Source organism: Callospermophilus lateralis, chromosome 1, assembly GCF_048772815.1.
Source record: "Callospermophilus lateralis isolate mCalLat2 chromosome 1, mCalLat2.hap1, whole genome shotgun sequence".
Taxonomy (NCBI): domain Eukaryota; kingdom Metazoa; phylum Chordata; class Mammalia; order Rodentia; family Sciuridae; genus Callospermophilus; species Callospermophilus lateralis.
Genome location: NC_135305.1, coordinates 218211976 through 218223248, shown reverse-complemented (window position 1 = coordinate 218223248; position 11273 = coordinate 218211976). Strand labels below are relative to the sequence as shown.

The 11273-nt window shown below is 40.4% G+C and overlaps 1 pseudogene; it reads right to left on the bottom strand.

Annotated features, from left to right (window-relative positions):
- Window positions 1-2810: 2810 nt before the first annotated feature.
- Window positions 2811-2906, bottom strand: LOC143384641 (U6 spliceosomal RNA; annotated as a pseudogene).
- Window positions 2907-11273: the final 8367 nt, after the last annotated feature.

Genomic DNA, 11273 nt, shown 5'->3' with positions numbered 1-11273 from the left:
AATCCATAGTGGGTTGTAGGTAGGGGAAAATGGAGGAACTTTGGACTGGGCATAAGGAAGTAATGGGAAGAAGGGAATATGAAGGTGGCCAGGATGGAGGAATGACATGGACATTATTACCCTATGAACATGTATGATTGCATGAGTTGTGTGATTCTGCATCATGTACAGCCAGAGAAATGAGAAGTTGTGCTCCGTTTGTGTACAATTAATTGAAATGCATTCTGCTTTCATGTATAACCAGTTAGAACAAATTAAAAAAATAAAAAAAACAGAAGTATTTAAAAAACATAAAATGAAAGAAGTAATTGATTATGCGAATTTCTTCCTAATTACAGCTAGGGTCCAAATCTTAAGTGGATCTTCAATTTTTCTTCTTCTTCATTCTGAATTAATGTTGGGAAGTCCCAGATATGGGTATTGCATGAACCAATTAGTCTAATTATGAGCTCTGTGCATAGAGTTTCCAAGGTCATATGTTAGTCCAAAATCAGCCTGTGCCTGCAGCCCTTTCGCTGTTAGTTCTTGTTCAGTGAGCTGCGTGTCTCTGTCTCCTTGCTGTGGTTCTGCATCAGGAAGCTCCCAGTTGACAGCATATTCCTGGGAATGCTGGGCACAGAGTCTGAGCCTTTGTTGGGCACCAGGTATCGGTGGGTCTTGGCATGTGCACTCCTTATCATTACCCGGCAGAGAAGCAGCATAACCCTGTAAGTGCATTGGGAGCCTTGGAATTGCAGGTATTGCTTCTTTATCAGAAGAACAAACATCAAAGTTGGAGTTCCCAGATGGGGGGATTTCAGGAGGTGAAGTTTCATGTATAGTATTTGTGAATTTTTTAAAATACTTTTGCTGTGCTGTCATATATCTTACTTAAAATGTGCTCTTGACCCATGCTGTTTTTATTTTCTATAAAAATCTCACCTACCATGGCAAATGGTCCTTCAACTACGTTTCCTAAGCTCTAGGAAAGAACTGTGGTGGTCTTGATAAGGATGATGAGGAGAGGACAGAAGCCAGAGCATATTGAACTGTCACTCAGGGTTTCCAGGCTCAGGGGCTGAGGAACAGATTTTGTGTTATGTGTCTCACTTCTTGTGTGTCCTACTCTGATAATGCATGCCTCATTTATTATTATTTTACAGTAAAAAAAGAACTTTATAATTATGCAACTTGTTCTTGTTTGCTAGGATTCAGAAGCCTGGTTTCATTGGGCTGTCTGACCATGGGTCAGGGCATCACAGGGAATCCTGGCAGGCTGTCCCCTCAGGGAGTCTTGCCCATGGTGCTCTTCCTGTGGGATTCCTGGGGACTCACAGGGCAGAGCAGTGGAGGCACTTGCTGCATACACTATGGAGGAATAGCCACAGTTCGCAGGAGAGATCATAGTAAGAGAGGCTCATAATCATTCAGCATAGATTATGCTCCTGGCCTCCCTCCATAGCCTCCTTGAGCTCACCACATGCTCTTCCATGCATGGAAACAGCCCTCTCAATCAATAAGTGGGAAAGTAAAAAAAAAAAAAAAATCTTTGATTGATCTATTTTAGAGTCTGTCAGTCCCAATCTCTATGTCTGTAAGGCAGTCACTTGTTTCACGGGGGTCTAGAGTCAGCCTTGCCATCTGAGCTGATTTCCCACTGATGCAACTGCAATGAGTAAAGATAAATAGATACTTGGTGCTCTTCTTTGCATAATATGAGATATGTGAATAAAATCTGGGAAAAAAATCTGGACATTATTGTTCCTGTTAGCATGACTAGGTTGATCTTCATGCTACTTGACTAATACATTCAGTGGTCTGAAGTGACCGTTCCTATTTCTGGATGGGACACTTTATTTTTGCCCTTACAGATACATGTGCTGTGCATTTTAGAACAGTTTCCTTTTTCCTATTTCTTATACTCCAGGTCCATGTTCTGCTTGGCATAGGAGGCGTCTAGAGCAGGTCTGTTGCACATTAAGCCCACTCATCCTTTCTGTCCTAAATTGGCCACGTGAATTTGGATGAATAGACTTGTGGCCTCCTATCTGAACATTCATTCCTTTGAGCAGTGCCCATGGAAGTTAAAATAGTGTCTTTCTCTGTTCATGTTTTGGAAATAGGCACCATTTAGTTTTATTTAATGTCATCCACAATAGAAAAAGTTTCAGAAATCATGATGGAAACCTTTATGGGTTTGAATAATGGCAGTGAGGCAGAAGCTATAGGGCACTTAACACTGCAGCCTTCCACGAAGCACAGATCAGAGTTTCACTTCATTCCAGCCTCCAATGCCCTTGACCATGGCTTTCCTCCATAATGCGAATAGTTACCTAATCATGGAATATGTTTATTGAAATCATAGTGAGCAAATATTTATTGAGTCCCACGTTTCCCTTTGATGCTGCACATGTTGTGGAGATGGTGTTATAATCTGTGTTTCCCTTAAGCAGTGAGCAGGGAGAGGAGGAGAGATTCACACACTGTGCACACACTGGCAGGTGGGATTTGGGTCTGAAATGCTGCCTTCCTGACTCCAGCCCAGGGCACCAGCCCTTCTGCTGCAGCCAGAGGGAAACAGTATTCCCTGCACAAGTTGAAATTTCTTCAGGAGTCTTCAAGGACAGCATATTACTACTTGGGTTGATGCTTCATTTTCCTGATACATATTAGGATTGAGAAGATGTAGGTCATATGGTCTGCTCTTATAGGGACACAAATGTAGGTCATTAATAGCAAATTTCAACATGTATTTTTTCCATTGGAAATCAGTCTCCTATCCCCAACCAAGATGTTATGGAACATTCTTTTTTTTTAATATGGAACACTTCATGAATTTGCAGAATTTGTGAATGAATTTGTGCAGGGCCCATGCTAATCTTCTCTGTATCATTCAAATTTAATATATGTGTTGCCAAAGTGAGCATATTCTTATTTGAGTGACAAAGCAATTGACAGACGGGTTTTGAAATCATTGACATATTAATAAACTCTCCAACTAAATGACAGTGTCTTTTCTTCAGGTAGCCTTTTGCATCAGATAAAAACTGAAGATGAGGAATGTACTTCACAGAGGAATTATCACCTAAGGTTAATGTAACCTGGTATATTTTCATGGGCAATAGGCATTGTTTTGCAGAATACTTAGATGAGTATTTTTTAGGAAGTTTTAAAGCAATTTTATAAGGGAAAATGTATGGTAGATAACACTGAAATTAAAATACCAACAGAAAATTACACCTCCCCATTTCATGTTAGTAGATGTGTCTGGGAGATAGGTTTTCAGGAGAATGGAATCAGGCAGAGATATCAAGACCCAAATTTCTTATATAATGATTCAGATCTTTTGCCAATGTTAGTCCTGGCCCAAGTATTATAAGATTAACTTATTTTAATATAGATAATGGGTATTATGGACAAGAAGAGTAGATAATATTCATGGAGCATGTTCTATGTCAGGATGTTGTTGGACAATGGATGTCAGATCTGGTATAAGAAAGGACCATGGAGAACTTCACATGTGGACATGCAGATACAATTGGTGTTGGTCTGATATCACTGTGTATAGATATTCTAAGATATACACATAGACACTTAATAGTGGGAGAGAATTACAAGTTATGCAGCTTGAGAGATTTGTTAAAATAATTTCCTGATGAGAACCATACAAGTTTGGGAATTATTACACAATTTTACAGATGAGGAAGAAGTTGTTTTATTATTTCTTATTACTGTTTTGTGCTGTATCCAGTTCAATCATGGTGAAAAATGAAAATGAACCCAAGTGAACTTCATGTAGCCTAAATAAGAGAATTGAAATCAAGGTTTCAGGAATGACTGACCATGAAGAAATAGGAAGATTGGAAATAAATCTTGAGTTTAAGGGCTTTCCTTCTTTGTAGATTATAAACAATAAACTTGATGGACTGAGATCACAAAACCATGAAGCAGTTTTGGCAGGCTAGAGGAAGTACAGGGCCAAGAAAAAGAAAAAGAGTTAAGTGCCATTTTATAGAATAGATGCTTTGCTGATATTGTGTTGGTTGACACAATAAACCTGCATGAAATAAAACTATTCAAAGGAGATTTTACAGTCTAGGATTTAAATATAATTGACAAGTACACTGCCCACCAGTGCCACATATGTGGTTAGTGCTTATTGATTACATGCACTGACTGAATCTTGTTTATCAAAATCTGAAGTTTATCAAAGTCAAGGATTCTTATTTCAAGTTATGTAATTTTTAAAGAGAAAACTTAAATGTACAAAAGAGGTAAATGAGAAGATCAAAGAGTGATGAGACCCCTTGCAGAAAATGGAGCATATTGCTTTCTGGTTATGATGCATCCCCCTTGATTTAGTTGTCAGGAAAGAAGTCATTACACCGTTACAAATATCTTGTCAAAGGAATTTGTTCCAAGGCTTTAGAACCAAATGAGGTATATCAACTGCTTCCTAATTTCTCTTACAGGAAAGTCATTTCTTATTTCCTTTTTTTGTTAAACAGTAAGCTATACTCCATTGTGATCATGAACTTCTCTCCTCTGCTCCTGGATATCTAATTTTGCTTATGAAAATGTCACAAATGTGAGTATGGGAAAAGGGTGAATTATGGAGAAAGAATGAAATTCCACATTTCCCACTAGGAGTCTCACTACTGACAACTGTGTTGAAGCTGTAGAGACCTAAGTGTGAGCAGCTTCCTTGTACATACTAATGCTTACAGAATAAGGGAAGCCTGCTTACGTATTTTTTTTGTAACACCTACTTTGTTTTTTCAAAAGGTGTTCAAGGAGTATACAAGAACAAAACATCTCTAAATTCCAACTCCTGAGCCTCTCAGAGGACCCAGACCTGCAGCCTGTCCTGTTTGGACTGTTCCTGTCCATGTACCTGGTCACAGTGCTTGGGAACCTGGTCATTATCCTCTCCATCAGCTCTGACCCCCACCTCCACACCCCCATGTACTTCTTCCTCTCCAATCTGTCCTTGGCTGACATTGGTTTTATTTCCACCACGGTCCCAAACATGATTGTAAACATCAAACTCACAATGAACTTATCTCCTATGAAGGATGCTTGACACAGATGTCTCTTTTTATCATTTTTGTCTGTATGGATTATATGCTTCTGACTGTGATGGCCTATGACTGGTTTGTGGGCATCTGTCATCCCCTGCATTATACAGTCATTATGAACCCTCGCCTCTGTGGCTTCTCAATTTTGGTGTCATTTTTGCTGAGCCTTTTGGACTCTCAGCTGCAGAATTTGATGATCTTACAAATTACCAACTTCAAGAATGTTGAAATTTCCAGTTTCTTCTGTGACCCTTCTTTACTTCTGAATCTTTCCTGCACTGACACCTACTCTAATAACATTGGCAAGTATTTTCTTGCTGCTGTATATGGCCTTCTTCCCATTTCAGGAATCCTTTTCTCTTACTATAAAATTATATCCTCTCTTCTTAGAATCCCCTCTTTAGGAGGGAAGTACAAAGTCTTCTCCACCTGTGGCTTTCACCTGGCAGGTGTTTGCTTATTTTTTAGGAACAGGTTCTGCAGTATACCTTGGTTCAGCTGCATCACATTCTCCTGGAAAGTATGCATTGGCTTCAGTGATGTACACCCTGAGGAACCCCTTCATCTACAGCCTGAGGAACAGGGACATTAAAAGGGCCTTGAGTAGGCTGCAGAGGTGGACAGTCTGATCTTTGTCCCTGTGGGGTCTGGTTGCAATGTGTGTGGGAAAATGCAGTAAAGCTAAAAACCTGGCCCTGTCAAGATGCCCCTTATGTGTTAATTTCCCATCAAGTTCCATAGTAGAATGGTGCAGACTATGTTGGGTGGCAAATTTGGGAAGTGTTCCTATTGGGAACAAGGATTCATATTGGAACTATGAAGAATGTTCGAGATGGATGATGGTCACTGTATGACAACTAAGTCTATATTTAATGCCATTAAACTATGCTATTAGTTTAATGGCAAATATTTATAATTTTACAATGCCATAATGAAAATGTTCTTGGGAAGCTACTATGTTTAAAAAATAAAGAATCCAAGAGTGAAAATGGACTTTTTTCGCAAAGAATTACTGAAACACATCAGTTGATGATCATTTTCTACCCTTATTCTTCCACCATTGCTGTTAGGAAGTCCTTAGTTTGTGATGTGCTCACCTTTTGGCCAGTCAGGAGCTCTATGCTTTGAGCCTCCAAGGTCACACCATAGTCAATGGGCAGCCTGTGCCTCCAGCCTTTCAGCTTGATGTCTCCAGTCAGATGGGCCCCACACTGTGTTTCTTCTCACTGGATGTTTCTATTAGGAAGTTCCTACCTGAGTGTGCACAGCGTCAGCCCTAAAGATGAGGTGGGAGGCCCCTGGGTACCAGCCATGTGGAATCCACTCTCCTTAGTCATGACCACCTGAGCCAGTGTAAATAGGTAACTGCTGAGGGAGGTGAGGATGGAGGAAGGACCAACATGCAGTGTGGCTGCCCAGAGGGGAGAGCACTGCACAGTGTCAGTCATGGGGACTGAGCGTGGAGGCATGTGTGTGACATCCACGGTGGTGGTGATCATGGCAGCAATGTCACCACAGTTTTTCTTTCCTCCCACACTGGTCCTTCTCACCACACACTGTCATCCACATGGAGGGAATGTGCTCTTCACATTTCCTCAGCACCGAGAGATGTCTATGTAGGTGAGGAGGAGGAGGTGGACCTGGATGAGGACAGCACACAAACATATGATCCTTCAATGAGAGATCCCTGAGTGCCTGACGTGTGAACTATTTGTAGATTGTTTAAATTTGTCTGAAAATCTTCACCAAGGTATAAGTGCCATTACCATGATATTTTATTTCACAGAATTGAGAGGATCAGAGTTTTTAGTAAGGTGTGCTAAGTGTTTAGATCAACTAACTGAGGCTATGTTTGAAATGTACTATGGGTTTGAGGCACATGGCATTTTGGCAGGACAGTGCTGGCAGGTTGTCCCCTCCACAATCAACCTGTGTCTTACATTCTTGTCAGTCCAGAAGAGGACCCTGTTTTTCTGTGCACTTCCCTGTGGGAATTCTGGTGGATCCCAGGTCAGAGCAGCCAGTGGCATCAGTTGCACCAGATATGGAAGAATGGCTAATATAAGACAAAGATCTAAGGTCAAGTGGGCACAGATAATGCAACACAGACCTCCCTGTGTCGCTCTCTCTGGGACACCCTTGCAGCTGCCACATCTTCCTTCGTGCTGATAATCAGCTCACTCAATTTAAAGAGGAGACCAAAAGCAGATCAGGATTTCATTACTCCTCATGAACTTGGAAAGATTAAGACTTTATTCAATACGTGCCTGCAGCTAAGACCTCTGGATTCTACTGAAAACACTCTGATTTTTGGAAAACAGTGAAGAGATTAGTGCATCAGATCCAGAGACTTAAAATTTAATTTTGGCTTCTGTTATCTCAGCTGGTTCTTTCTTGAATACCTGGTAGGTTGTTAGTGTCTATGATAATAAGCAATGCCATCCAAGGTGGTTTATAGCTGCTATAATGCCATTGAATCCATATTAAACTGAAAATATATATTACCTATGTGACTGATATTCGATGAAGGTGCAAAATATGGACAAAATGTTAGATAGTTATTATTCATATGGAAAGGCTAAACTTCCTATTTCAAGTGAAATGTTTTTTGACATGAAATTATTATTTTGATATTTCTTTTTTTTTCTTTTTTTTATCATTTTTTTTTATTATTCAAAACATTACAAAGATTTTGATATTTCTATAATGTTATATTTTCATACTCACCTTATGTAAGTTCGTGCTGTATATCTGGGGTGGAATGACCAACTGTCTTTCTTTTTTGATACCCAAGAACCTTCAACATTTTAGGCACATAGGATATATATATATATATATATTCTATTATATATTATAATTATATTATATATTTTAATTTTTTATATATATTAGAAAATGTGGGGCTGGGGAAGTGGCTCAAGCGGTAGCGCGCTTGCCTGGCATGCGTGCGGCCCGGGTTTGATCCTCAGCACCACATACAAAAAAAAAAACAAAAAGATGTTGTGTCCGCCGATAACTAAAAGATAAATATTAAAAATTTTCTCTCTCTCTCTCTCCCTCTCTCTCTCTCTCTCACTCTCTCTTTAAAAAAAAAAAAAGAAAATGTGTTAAATATTGAATAGGCCATGGCTCTACAAACAGGTTTGCTTTGCTCAGTGGTTTTTCAACACATGGGTGCTCTCCTGTCTGTACCTTCATTCTACTCAGAAATGTCCCCCAGAGCATAGACAACATTGAGCAGCTCCTGTTTGTGTTTCCCTTACACAGGACTCATGCTTCCCTTTGTGAACATCTACAGCCTTCAACAATGGAAGAGGTCTCCATGAGCCTAGGAAAACCAATGTAAGAACAAAGGGAAGTGACGGGAGACTCTTAGAACTTGGTCTGAGATACTCGTGAGAGTTTCACATCGTTCTAAGTCTACAATGTCCTTTGACAATTTGTTGATCATTAGACCCACTATGTAATTGAAGACTGAATGCTTAATTTAAAAAAAAAAAACACAGAAAAACCATAATGACCAAGTAAATGCCACTTAAGAGTATACTTATTCAGGTTCCCCTAACAAATTTTTGTTATTTATATTTTATTCTAATAAGAATGGATGTTAAGTATGTATCTTTAAAAATGTAGAAGTGAAAGAAGTAAACTGAACATGCAGCTTAGCTCCTCATTAGTGTTAGGGTCTGAAACTCATGTGGACATATATTTTCTTTGCACTCCCCATTAATAATTGGAACTCCTTGTAGATGGGGATTTCTTGGACCAATTAGTTTAATTTAGAGCTCTGTGTATTGATCTTCCAAGGTCATATCATAGTTGATAATCAGCCTGTGCCTGCTGCCCTTCCATTGTTGGTTCTTATCTAGTGAGCTGCATGGCTGTGCCTCCTCCTCGGGTGTCTGCATCAGGAAGCTCCTAAGCACACAATCTGTTCCTCTGGACACAGTTGCTCCTTCCCTGGGCTCCACACTTGGTAGGGTCTCAGGATCAGCACTTCTTGGTCATGACCCTGCAGAGAGGTAGTGTGACCCAGTAAGTCCAGAGGGGCCTTGGATGTGGGAAGGACTGAGGAAGTAGTGTTACCTCACATGAGGTCAGTCACCACAGAGTATCCACATGGGAGGACACCAGCATACAGCTTCAACTTGGGGTTGTGGGATTCAAGCTTTTGTTTCAGGTGGGAGATGAAAAATCTTATTCAATCTGTGCTCTCCCACTCACACTGATTCTAATTCACACAGAAATCTCACCCACAACAGCACAAAATGGGTCCTTTAGTAGTGTTTCCTAAGCTCTAGGAAAGGACTAGGTAGTGATGATAAGGATGATGAATGGGCTGACAAAAGACTAGATCATGAACTGATGTGCCCGGTTTCCCAGGCTCAGGTGCTGAGCAGCGTGCTCGGTCTTATTTCATGTGCACCATCTCATTTCGTTACATGTGTCCACATTATTATTATTATATAGAAAAGGGAAAAAATGTGTTTTCCTTCTGTAACTTCTACTCCATTGTTAGGTGGGAAAGGGTGCAGCCTGTTTGCACTGGGCTGTCTGACCATGGACACAGGACATCACAGGAGAACCCTGGCAGTCTGTCCCATCAGCAGGCCAACCTGCCATTTATCTTCCCTGTTACTGCAGATAGAGTGTTGCTCTGCCACTTGGGATTCCTAGGGATCACAGGACAGATCAATGGGACGCCTGCTGCATGCATCATGTAAGAACAGCCACAGGTCACAGGAGAGGTCACTGTAGGGGAGTGATCAATTCAGCATAGATCAGGCTCTCGGGCCTCCTCCAGAACCTTCTTGGAGGTCACCACATGCTCCTCCATGCTTGTAAAAAGTTCTTTCACACTCAAAGCAAACCTATGGTCAGGTATTTATTTCATTCATGAAACTGGGAAGGTTTAACAAATGTACCTGAGGTTTGCCAGCCATTGAGACATCTGGAACTATGCTGAAAACTTCCTATTGGGTGGGGAAGAATGAAAACATGTGGTGGATGGGTCTCAGAGTCTGCCAGTCCCACTTACTATCTCTGTGAAGTTGGGAAGGTCACTAGTGTCTGGATTCACCATTGTCATCTGAGTTGATTTCTAGTTGACACCGCTGCAGTGAGTAAGGATTAAATATTTAATAAGGATTAAATAGACACTGGAGATGCATGTGTGCTGTACTGGGGGAAAACATCTCCTTCCTTCTATTCTGACTCCTGTGCCCCTGCTTTGCTTGGCACAGGGAGGCAGCAAGAGCAAGTCTGTGGAGCATTGAAACCCGCCCCTATCCCATTTTCCTTAACTTAATTGGCCCAAATCAATTTGGATTAATGGGGTTATTGATTCCTGTCTGTATGTTCATTCTTTAAGCCATGCCCTGTGGAAACAATGACAACTTTAAAGTGTCTTTCTGTGTCCCTATCACAGTTACAGGTCCTCCTTATTATTTTGTAATATCATTCACAATAGTCAACTTGGATGGGATCATAACACAGATCTTCATGAGTTTAAAAAGGAAAAGAAGCAGAAACATAAGGGGCACCTACAGCTTGAGCCTTCAACTGAGGCACAGATCAGAATTCCACATCCTTCAAGGTTCCAGTATCACCTGAAAATAGCTTTCCTCCCTAACTTTGATATTTCCCTAATCATGGAATTCTTAAAATTAAAATCACAAAGACCAAATTTATTACCTTCCTGCCTTGTCTTTGGTGCCCCATGTTTTGGAGATGGATGTGATTTTTCCCTATTTTTCATTAAGCAGTGAGTGAGAGAGATAGAGAGATTCACACATTGAGCACACATTGGCGGGTCAGTGTGTTGGGATTGAGCTGTGTCCTTTTTGACCCAGCCCAGGGCAACATCTCCTCTACTGAAGCCAAGTGGAAATATTATCCTTTATGCAAGACAAAATTTATCAGGTGTTATGATGTAGAGAATAGCCATTCTTCAGATGATACTTTGCATCCAATAGAGCCTTTGAAGTCTATGAAAATAATTCATAGATGGAATTAAGACTTCATGTTAATTTATAATAGTAGATTTGGGGGGCAATGGGTGTTGTGTTTCAGACTACACTTTCTATAGGTGGAATTTAATGAAAAACTTGATGGATGTGTAAATGAACACTGACGTAGAAAACACAGGCAGAAAATTACACTTTCCCAATTCATAATAAGTATGTTTGGGAGACAGGTTTGCAGGAGAATGGAATC